The sequence below is a fragment of the Pterocles gutturalis genome, unplaced genomic scaffold, assembly GCF_000699245.1.
Source record: "Pterocles gutturalis isolate BGI_N339 unplaced genomic scaffold, ASM69924v1 scaffold25311, whole genome shotgun sequence".
NCBI lineage: Eukaryota > Metazoa > Chordata > Aves > Pterocliformes > Pteroclidae > Pterocles > Pterocles gutturalis.
Window position 1 is genome coordinate 1,808 of NW_010106177.1, and position 11,862 is coordinate 13,669.

An 11,862-nucleotide genomic window follows, 5' to 3' on the forward strand; every position below is an offset into this window, starting at 1 on the left:
CTTCAGTAGAACTAGTTATGTGCTTAATCAATAAGCATTTTCCTAAGGATTTTCCCATCTAAGTGCTTCCATTCTGGGCTTTCATCCCAATGGCAATTCACAGACCTGTACAAATACCTTCATAAGAAACACAGATAATTTGCTAGGTGAATGAGTCAATTAATTATTGCCTGTGCAGAGGTATTTCTTGGGTAAGCTTTAATGACTTACTTCCTTTTGTTGTTTGGACTTTTCCACCTGTTATATTTACTGTACGTGGTTAGTTGTGGGCGTATCAGTATTCCCTGAGTCTGCTTCTCTGCCTAAACTAAAATGATTTAAATTTCTTGTGGAATGAGTGTCAGTAAACTGTTCTGTAACTCTGCCTTTCTAATTAAAAGGGAGCAAGTATTTTCGGTAGAATTTGTCTGAAGGTAATATCTTGAGTTAAAGCTTCCCACTGTCCATATTATCACTGTAATCAAAATAAGATTCATTGGTCTGCTGAGATCCATGAAAAAAAATTCTACTGCAGCTTTTTAGTTGTCTGTTACAGTGCATGATCTTTACCTTTCAGTCATCCATTGTCCTGTCTGCAGATTAGCAGCGCCCTTCTTTAAATCAGTCAGACAAAAATGGGATATACAATTGTAATAATACCCAACTCACTGTACCAGAATGCAAAATTAATCTTAGAATACTGCAACAATGTATTTTCGGGAGTTTTATCTGCTTCTGAAGTTGAGATTATTATAACTTTTTAATATCACATATTTTCTATTTACACATTGTGATGCTTTTGAACCAAGTGGAGCACTTGTGAATTTGGTGAGACCTGCTCTCAGGATCTTAGGAAATTTCATATAAAATTACTTTAATAAGCAACATTTCTACTTTTTAAAAGGGTTTTTTGGTTCAAGTGCAGTCTCCTGTGTATCTTCTCTGAAGGCCATTCTGCATTTGATACTTAAATCTCAGTGATTTAGTTTAAAATTTGTTCTGTTTGCATACTTCACTTTTTATTGTTTATGTTTATCATACATACCTTTTCAGCTACCAGGTTTGACACTCGGTCTGCTCAGCGTTGCAGCCAAATATAGCAAGATTGTTCATGGGTTTAGAAATTAATCATACAAGGGGTTGCAGAATTGAAAATTCACTCAGATCTGCTGAGTACCAGAATTGCGAACTATGCGTGTGCCTGAATCTCAGGCGTGTCTCTTAAACATAAGATAATATTTCTCACTGTTTTGATGTACTCCTTTTGTAAATGTGAAAGATTTATTAGTTAAGCTAAACTGGATCAGTTAAATTAGTTAAACTACCCAGGACCCTTCTAAGTGACACTTATTTGGTTGTGAATGTGACTTACTGTAGTTTAATTTCATTGCAATAGATACTGTTGCACATATTCCTGAGTAAAAGTGCTTGCCTGTTTTTTGGTATGTTTTAAATGCCTCCGTTTCAATTCAAGTTACTTTAGAGTCAGAAAGTGGAGCAGTGTATGTGGACATCTCTGAGGGCATGTTTTTGAATAGCAAGCTAAAAATGCTAGTTAGCTGTTAAGCTAATTTTGTATTGCACTGCAATTATTATATTGTTGTTGGTTTTATTATTAAATTAGATGTTATATTGTGATGGGCAGTGGGTGATTGAAATCATTCCCTGTAGCTTTATGGACCTAATTACCAACAAAAATGCTCATGAGACCTATTGTGATTCATTAAATTACCTCTTCAAACCAGTGTTCGCGTTCATTCCAAATGATATGCATCAGTCCTTTAGCTTCTATTAAAGATGGGATAGCCCTTGGCTGTATTAACTTAGGTGTTTGCTCCTAGTTACAGTCCCTCCTGATAGATGTATGCAGATGCAGACTGAATATGAGCAGAGGGTTCTGTCACCACATTACGCAGAGGCAAAGCTGTCGGATTTCACTGTGGCAATGGACTGGTTTCGTGCTGATGGGAAGAATCGTGGCTTTTCCTGGGAGTTTACTAATACTCCTGTATACTTTTGTAACTGATATGAATCTATACATAGTACTAAACATGTACGCAGTAGTAAACAAACTTCAGGATATGAAATATAATGAATTGTGTGGTCATGTAAAGATGTTTGCAGACATCTCTGGTGTTTTTTTCCACTGCAGAGTTAAGAGTCACAGTGGAGAGAATTTTGCCTCATAGAGGACTGAATATAGATACTGATATCAAAAGGCAAAGTTAAATTTTAGATTAAAAGAGAATGAGGGAAGGATTAATACACAAAACTTCCGGTAGTCCTGTATAAAAACCTGTGCATTGTATTGGTCTGTGTAAGCACAAAGAAGCCTCTTCCAGATGCTTTACTATATGAACACTTAAAAAGCTCCCTAAATTATGGACACAGAAAATTGGGCAAGATAGTATTTCTGTTATGGCCACAAATGGGTTAAAAGCAGAGGTAATAACCTTCACTGTAGTACCTGTTATTCCTTTTTTTATGTAATAGAAGTGAAGCCGTTGTTCCTTTAGGATGTGGCTGTATAAGGAAGTTAGATCTACCAGCAAATTGAAAAACACTCGTTTTCCAGCATGAACTCCCCTTCTTGTGAATTTAGCCTGTGTTCCTTTTTGCATAGATGGGAGCATATATTTACATGTTAGTACACATTTTGTTTGTACATTTACATGTTAATACACATTTTATTTTGTGTAGTCAACTAAAAGAGCAATCCCAGATGCTGTCAGTGAATCATCCTCTTTGTCATTGGCAAACTATCAGTAACTTTGCCACATTATCTTTAATGTCACTGACAAAAATGTTGAGTAGCAATGCCCAAAATGTCAGACCTATGACATGTACTGGATACTCAGCAATGATTCCCTGTTGAGTTATAGTATGATCACTTCAGGGCCTACACAGAAATCTCTCAAGCAGAGGCTTGGATGGTTCCATGATTCCTGAGTAACCAGACAGCAAAGCTGTTCTTCCATTTTTACCTGCTTGACTTCTGTCCAGACAGATTCTCAAAGCAATGGTTTGTTTTTTGATTTTTTTTATTGCCCTTTCAAGTACTGGTAATTGAATCAGCTGAGCCTGTTAATGTCTTTTCTAAAAAAGAACTGCTGTCCAGTGCTTGAGTTAATTTATTACTCTCTTAGAGGTAGCCCTGTAACAACAATCAGATACAAGATGTTCACAAAATCTTAGCAGCAGCTCCCATACCCTTCATACGTACAACTGAGCTAGAATCAGAACAGATTAAATAACTTTTCCAGCTCACACAGGAGGTATGTGGCTGGCCTGGAAAATAAACCTTACTCTGTGCATTAAACTGAATCTGTCTTTAATTCCCATACAGAATAAATATTATTTATTAGATAACAAAATTATTATCTATTCAGGCAGCCTCTGATTTTTCCTTGCATGGTATGTAATGGATTGCGTTCATGATGTGGTGTGTTTTTTTTTTTTTTTTCTGACAAGTGTAGGAAATACTAAAACCATGATGAAAATTTTACTTGACAGTTGTTCACATTGAAAAACACCATGCTGACCATCCCTGCTACCATCTTAAAATTTAGCAAAGCCTGAGGTCACGGTCAGAGGATGAAGAAACTTCAGCAATGTTGCACTTCTAATCAGAATTTACTGCTATCTTCATGTCTGTTATTATGAATTTTGGTTTAGAAATAAAGGCATGGATATGTTGAAGCAAAATAATTGTGATTCTAGGCACTGTTAATTTGATCCAGAGCTCTTGCAGGGGACAGTGGGTCAGCTGCACTCTCAGGAGAAGTCCTTTCCTGAGTAGCTCCTGACTACAGATGCATAGCATAGAAATATCTGTCAAGAATGTCAGAAATATGCATTGTGCTGCAATCTGTCTGTTTTGCTGCTCTCATCTATTTACCAAACACCTCCCTACATCTTAATAATTTCCTTTTTATCTCTTCTTCAGTTTATATGAAAATTCTGGAAATATTTCCAGACACTAATAGCCTACAGGCAATCTACTAATCACAAAGTGACACCAGAGAGGAGAAGGGTGTTCTCCTGTGTAAAAATAATTATTTTGGGCTGCTGCAGCAGAGAGGAAAAGCTGCTGGATACTTTTTCCAGGCTTTGGTGAAACCTTTAGGATAATCATTACAGATTGCACCCCTGGGGCTGCAGAGCGATACTGTTACTACAGGAGGGTTTCTGTCTACTGGGTAGATGTTAGGTCCTTTGCTTTAGGGGTGGCCTCTGTCTGTGTAGTAAGTGTTGCAGTCATATCTATAAAATATAGAAAACACCTATAAAAATAGATACACCAGCTATACTCATTTAAGTAGTATGAAGGTCAGCACACTACATGGGTGTTCCTCCTTTTCACACTGCCATGGCTACGCTGCCGGCATGGCTAACTTAATTTGTAGCTAACTCAGACCAGCCTAGAAAAGACTCGGTATGGCCATGTACTTCTAAGAGCCTCCAGCACAACTGCTCACAAAGATAACTGAAGTTTGACCACCCTGGTATTTTACAGGCAATTCTTTCTATAAGCCATAAACATTAGAGATTTCATGTGGAAGAGATCCTGATGAAGAACTGTTTGGTATAGAGGCCTCGATTTGCCATGTATTTTGTGCTTATCTTTGTTGCTTTATGAAGATTATAGACCTAATTTCATTCAGAGGACTTTGCCCCTGATACAAATGTTTGCATGGCTGCATGTGTGGCTATGTTTATAAGCAGTAGTCTGAAATAAATTTTGTTACTCAGGTTGAGTCAAAACAGATAAACGGAATGAACATACTTCTCAGGGAATTTGGAAGACAACCAAAGAAATCCAGCAGTGAAGAGCCAAATGTTTTCCTTTGTAGTAAGATGACTGTACAGACCACCTCCACATGTGACTAAGTATTCCCAATAAAGCAGAGCTATACCATAGAATGTATCTACATCCTGGGTCCTGTGCAAGCAGGTATGTCCATAACCAAGGATGCATACATGTTGCAATTTCATAGTTATTTTTGGCATTTTGGGAGCATTTCTAGAAGTTGTATTCAGCCCCTTTCGGGAACCCGCTCCCAGGGCACAGTGGATGAGCTTGTCTGTCTCCTCACGCCGGTGCGTGGATGTGCTCTTGGCTGACTGCTGGCTGGAGCAAAGGAAATTCCAGGTCTGAACACCTGCTGTTCCGGGTTAGAGCCAGCCTTGGAGCTACTGAATGGATCATTAAGTGGGATGTGTAAGAAGCTTGTGTGAAACTTGTTCAGCCAGTCCGAGAACTGATTTCCTTTTGGCAGCATGGTCATCTGTAGATTCCTATGGCTGTTTATTTCTAGGAGCCTTACTTCCCTGCTTCAGTCTTAATTAACAAAATCACACTATGATCTAAGAAGATTAGCAGTTAACATGTACTAAATATTGACAAATTCCTTACTAAATGTCTGTGCTTCTAACCAGCTCAGCCACACTTCGGTATGGGGGATACAAATGTCCGGTGGACTTGAAAGTCTTATTTTGTTGGAGGCAGGATCATAGAAAGCCAGGACCAGCCTTACCAACAGAGTTACAGCAGGTTACAGGGTTACAGGGTTTCAGAAAACTTCACACTACATTTTTTTTCCCCCTTCAGGACATTTGGAGCCTTTGCTCCTCAAAATTATTAACACAGCTCCTGCTCTCGAGACATTATCCAATACCTGGACACATAAACTGCAGTTTTCTCAATAATGATTAGGTGAAGACTCTTGTCAAAAACTAGCATGGCTCTTCTATTACTATCTTATTTCAAGATGTCCTCATAATGTGCTAGAATCACCTGTAGATTGATGCCTTTCTAGTGGTTTTCTGTATCTTCCACTAAGTAGTTAAATGCGTTCTAGGAACCAAATTACTTTTGTTTTCTTGCCCTACAAGGCAACCCACATCTATCAAAGATTTTCATTCTCAGTCTCCTGTTGTTGAGTTTTGCAGTATTTGCCTTTTTTTAATTATTGGACTCTGCTTCTTTTAGAATATATTTGAAATCCTCTACCACCTCCTTATTAGTATCCTACAGCTGCTTTCTCATTACATTCATCTTTTCTGTTCATGCAGTATAGGCTTTTTCATACTCCTGCCCTTGTCTTAGCTGTGATTCATCGTTTTTACATACATTCACAATTCTGCACAATTTCTTCCTCTTTCCCATGAGTTCTTTTGCTTTTGTCTCCTCCTTGTATAGAGTCATACTGGGTTGATACGTTTGTTCTAGAATGGAGTATGGAAATTTAAATTTTAAATCTGCTTTATTTCCTTTCATTTTTAACTGCACATTTATTCACAGAAGCTTTGTGAAGATTTGTATTGGTTAAATAAATTAAGCTGCTATGTCTATGTGTGCTTTTAATTTCAAGGAGAGTATCATGTCTCTCAAATTGTAATAATATTGTCAAATGCTACTGGGAAAATGAGGACAGTAAAATCTATCACACTTGATATCAAGGGAGAAATTTACATCATAAAAATGAGCTTTCTAAATGACAATTGCAGACTAAGCATGACATTAACCAAACAGAAATCCAGAGATATAGAGAGAGGATAAGCAAATGCTTCCCATAATAAGTAGTGCTACATTTTTTTTCTTTTAGCTCTTAATCTTTGCCACCTTATCTGAAAAATATTACGGAAATATTTAAGGGTGCATTTCCTGAAGACAACTTCTAAGGTATTATTTCTTATACCAGAAATCAACATGTACAGCTAATTTCCTCATTTAAAAAAAAAAAAAAAAAGTTAATTCAATGATTCAGAATATTTTATAAAGAAAATTCTATTATCTCCATCAAAATATTTCCATTGACTTTATTGCCCAGAAGTGTACTTGATTTATCTAAAATACTCACAATATGGTTTTTATTTGAGAATTTGGAAAACAAGACATTTTTAGTATATAAATTATTTTATTTTACAGTAAAAATTCAAAGCATTCACATAGTGTCAGTGGCCAGAAACTCATTGTTAGCAGAGAATTTTATAAAGGAAAACATGTGAAAATCAAACTGCCATTATCAACAGTCCCAGTATACTTTTGAGAAATGTGTCTGCATCTAGGTCTCAGCTCTACAAGTTATATTTAGGATCCATGTCATACATGTCACAATTATACAGGACATCAGTCTGACCAAATAAATAGGCTATTTAGACACCGCATTTAATTCATTGAGCAGCTGTTAGGTCATGCAAAATTAGTCAATGTGACTAATACGTTCATTTGACTTTGCAAATGCAAGTATAGGGTAGCAATGCTGTGTAACTTTTATTGACCTGTTTACTTGTAGGTGAATTGTATTAGGGTTTATGGAAGCTGCTGTTTCCCCACTGACATGGGGGGAGCAGAACTCAAGCAGGATCCAAATACCTTTTCCTCTTATTCATCAAACTGCCCAAGGAAAACTGTCCCATATGAGCAAACCTAAACTGTGGGTGTCACTGAGAAATATTCATCTGAGTTGACAGAAGGGATGTTCTTTGTATTTGGTTTCAATAAGTATGGATGATACAGAGTTAGTAATTACGCCACTTCTGTTTGCAGACTTTCTCCTCAGCTGAGAGACCCGCTCACATTTACACAACACCCACGGCGCAGTATGTGTTTTATGACATTGACAGATGTTGAAAACAAGCGTAGCTCATCTGAATTCTTTCCAGACACCCTTTGTTGTGTTCTGGAAAATGCCTTCCCAGAACCAGCTACAGACCTCGTTTCAATTGCACGATGTGTAGGTTTTATTTTTCATTTTTGAGGAACTGTGCATTTTTCAACATGGGCATTTATGAACTGGTTGTTTTGCTTTAACAGAAATTGTCATGGAAAAGCAGGGATGCTCTTCCAGCATCACAAAGAAAGAAGGAAAAAGGGGATGTGTGCTTCAGTTTCGGCAGTAACGGGGGGAAGAATCCCTTTGAGGAAATTAAATCAGAGGTCTTTTGGACAGGATTTGGTGGGGCTTCATGAGTTTGATTTAAGTTAGTAGCAATGGAATTGTCAGGAAGGGAAGAAAAATCATACTGTTTTCTGCCCTGACATAAGAGCATGGGTTTTTATTCCTATAGTAATGAATTCCTATAATGCAAGCGAGTGAAGGCCTTGCCTCAAACCATGCTGAGCTCAGAGGAAATAGCTGCAGATTCAGGCCGCCATTCAAAATTTTACGTGATTTTGTAAATGGTGCCATTTGGTCTGAAGAGGCAGGAACATTCCTCTGAAAATAATGGAATATCTATGGATTCACAGATTTAAAAGCCAAGGCAGATGGCTCAGATTTAAGTCTCTGTCCCGGGAGGGAAGGGCCATTGCCCCTCAGCTGCCTCCCTCCTGGGCCCTGGGCCGGGCTCCAGCTCAGAGTTAACAGCACCCACCACTTGCCTCTGCTGCTTGTTCCACTGGTATCTTCCTTTTCCTTTATATAAAGCAAATGTATTAAGTGTCCCACACTTCTGTTTTCAGATCATCTGGTTTCAGTTTTGACCCATTATTTCTTTGAATGTTCCTCTCCACTCGGGTGCTCCTTGTATACAGTTATTTCCTCCCCAGATGGGACCGCACGCAAATTGGGGCCCTTCTGAGTATTCTTTCTGATAAAACACTTCTTTACATCTGTTAGTACAAATCTATTTACTCTGGGGTTGTAACTTTTTTTCTATAATATCTCCCAGGTTGCAGTTGGAACTTTTAAAAGGTAGTAACGCAAATGGTGTATTTTCCTAGTATCCTTATCACAGAACTAGGAATATTAAATTAACTTTTTATTTCTGCTTAGGCATCCAAGAACAAGTTCTTATGCCAGTGTTTCCCAGTGGGAGCTCATGCCAAATTACTTGTCCACCAGGGCTGCATAGGTTTTAGGGATACTTGCTACTTTCTGGGATACAACCCACCTTCTATAGCTATGATCTGAATATCTTATGCACTGAATAAAAACATTAATTTAAGACCAAGTGCCACCAACTTCTCCAATAATGCCCCTATTCCACATTGATTTCCTAATGGTAGCTATTTTGAGATTGTTGGTCAGCTCCTAATCTTGGTTTTTGGTGATAGTGCATAACACTCATGTTTTGCTGAGAGTAATGTGATACTTAATGTGATAATTAAGTGCCAAGCACTTGAATAATTCTAGATACACCCATATTATAATTTTCATTAATTTTATTTTTTCCATTAAAGAACCCATAACAAAAAATAATAAACCTCCCCAAAATAACAAATAACAAAACTTGCTTTTCATAAAACCATACTGACTGATGTGAATTATCGTTTGAGCCCTGTATCAGCTTTTGCGTTATTTGGCCCAGGATGACTGTTAATGCTACCTGACATCGGTAACCTAGTTCATTCCCTAGTTAATGGGATAATTGGTCATAAGTTTGTCGTATTTGGAGTCTTCAGGGATTTCCATGCTATTTTAATTTCAGTAAGACAGTCTCTCTGCCTGCCTTGGGAACATGCAGCGCCAGTAAAGCATGCAATGTTGGAACTAAGGAAGTGGAACTGTTTTCACAATTTGTTTAACCCCCCAAAGGAAAAAGGACCAAAAAAATCTGAAGAAAGCAATTTGCCTGCAGATTAAGAATATGCTTATTCTGTCAAATATAGCTTTAATTGTTTCACTACATTTATTTTCTTTGCCAAAGTTAACCAGTATTTAAAAACAATGATGAACTGCACTCTGAGTCTGACATCAAAGAAGGTGGCATAATTTTTGAAGAAAACTACCAGTGTTGGCTTGCCAATTAATTTATTTGCTTTTCATACTGACTTACCCCTGAAGATTTTTAAATACTTAAATACATTGCACTCCATAACACAGCGCAGACTTCCTGGGAAAGCTAGAAGGGGTTGTGGCCTTCCCATTAGCAAGAGCTGTAGGTGCTGGAGATGTTCCTCCATCTCCTGGCAGGGTAACATCTGACAGCTTTTCTTGCCTGTCGTCTCAACTATAAGGGTGCCAGGAAGGCTTTAATTTAAGTGGATGATGGAAGAGATGAGGGAACTGATCCGCACAGAAGCATCTAGAATGCCATCTGAAGCCAACTGAAACAGGAGGTCCTGGGCAGTATTTCTTCACCTCTCCTTCCCTACCAGCCAGGCTTTAAATGAGGTATTGATGTCATAAAATTTGTGGGGTAACTGGGAATTGCAAGCTGTTTTCTGTCTCCTACTCTGTTTTGTTTCTATGACTCTGACATTAACAAGGTTAACTGTATCTTACCATTTTGGGTTTTGTGCTGATACTTGGAGCCATCAGAAAGTTTGCTGTCAATCTAATGGGAAAAAGAGAAGATCATACTGCAGGGTTTTTTCAGACATGATTCATAAAAAGAGATGTTACCCTCTTCCTTTTCTATATAAATGACTAGTTGAGTGACAATAACTTTTGACAGACACTGTAAAGAATAATATGCTTTCTCTAGTTTTAATTTTAAGCATGTCCATGCTGGATTAATTATCGTATCTTATGTGTGAATACATAGTAATTTGATGAAACTCACAACCCAGCTGAATTCCCAGAAACCTTTGAGACAGTCATATTATTGATTTTTATATCTAATTAGGAAGATTACAAACTCAGTGTATGTAATCTTGGAAGCAACAATAATAACAAAAAAACAAACAAAAAAAAAAAGAAATTATTTAAGTAATTTTTTCCTAACTGTCATTTTCTAAGAATTTCCAAATTTTAGCCTGGACATGTTACAAAAGGTCCTAGAACAAAGCAGCCTCATTGAATTTCTGCCTTCCCTCCCAAATTATGAAAGTGGCATTCTGAAGAACTCTTACTGGGAACAGGAACAGGCTCCAAAAGTAAGTTTTGAATCAGATAGCACTGTTCCAAGAAGAAAAGGAATTATTCTGGTTTTGCTTTTGAGATTCCTTGTTTTCTGCTAATATACTGAATTACTACCACACAAATGTAGATTGTCTAAACACTCTCATCAGTCTACATTTCAGACAAGGAGCAGATTTTGCTAGGTTAACTAAAAGTTACTTTGATCAATACCCTTTTAAATGCTATCTGGAAGATCCAACTATTAGTAGGTAAGTACATTCCTTCAAACAGAAGATCCCACATATGTATATAAATATGCATTTTCAAAGGGAGTAAGAAGAGTGTTAGGAGACTGAGTTATCAGATATTAAAGCTCCAATCTACAAACTCCAAAGAGGGACTTTGGTAAGTCAAACCATATCCTTTGCTCCTTAGTGATTTCTGCCAGCAAGTTCTAGGCTAACATAATATGGGAGAACCAATGGGAGTATGAAAGTAAGGAGGCCATTTCTGAGTGTTATTCAAAGAGACGATTGCTTCTCTAGGATTACTTCCTCTACAGATAAATCTCGCCTCACAAGTGCTCTGATTAAAATAAGCAAGTCAAACTCACTAGTATTTAATACATAGCTTTGTATTGGATTACTGTGCTCCACACCTAAATACAAGGTTTTAAACCCACTGTATTGGTTTGTCTAATCTTAAATATATTGCCTCATTTCACCAACCATCTCAGAGTTAGTATCTTTCCATTTGATAAATTATTGTTACAGTATTACTTTTAAAAAGCAAATAGTAGGTTTTTGTTACAATAAACATTTTTTGCAGCCTTATAAATATTTTTAGAGCCAGAAAACTATGGGAGATAATCCCTTGTATATATACTATCTTCTGGAAATACTGTTAATCTTATTCCATGTTGGTCATTAAATAGCTATTTATGTAATCGACAATACAAGTCTTAGACAGACGCCCCATTACACAAACACTGTAGGAAAACAATTTGCAAGAAAATGAAAGACTAAATAAGGCCTTGAATAGCTTTATTGAAATCTGTATAAATAAACATGCGCATTTCAAATGTAAACCCAAG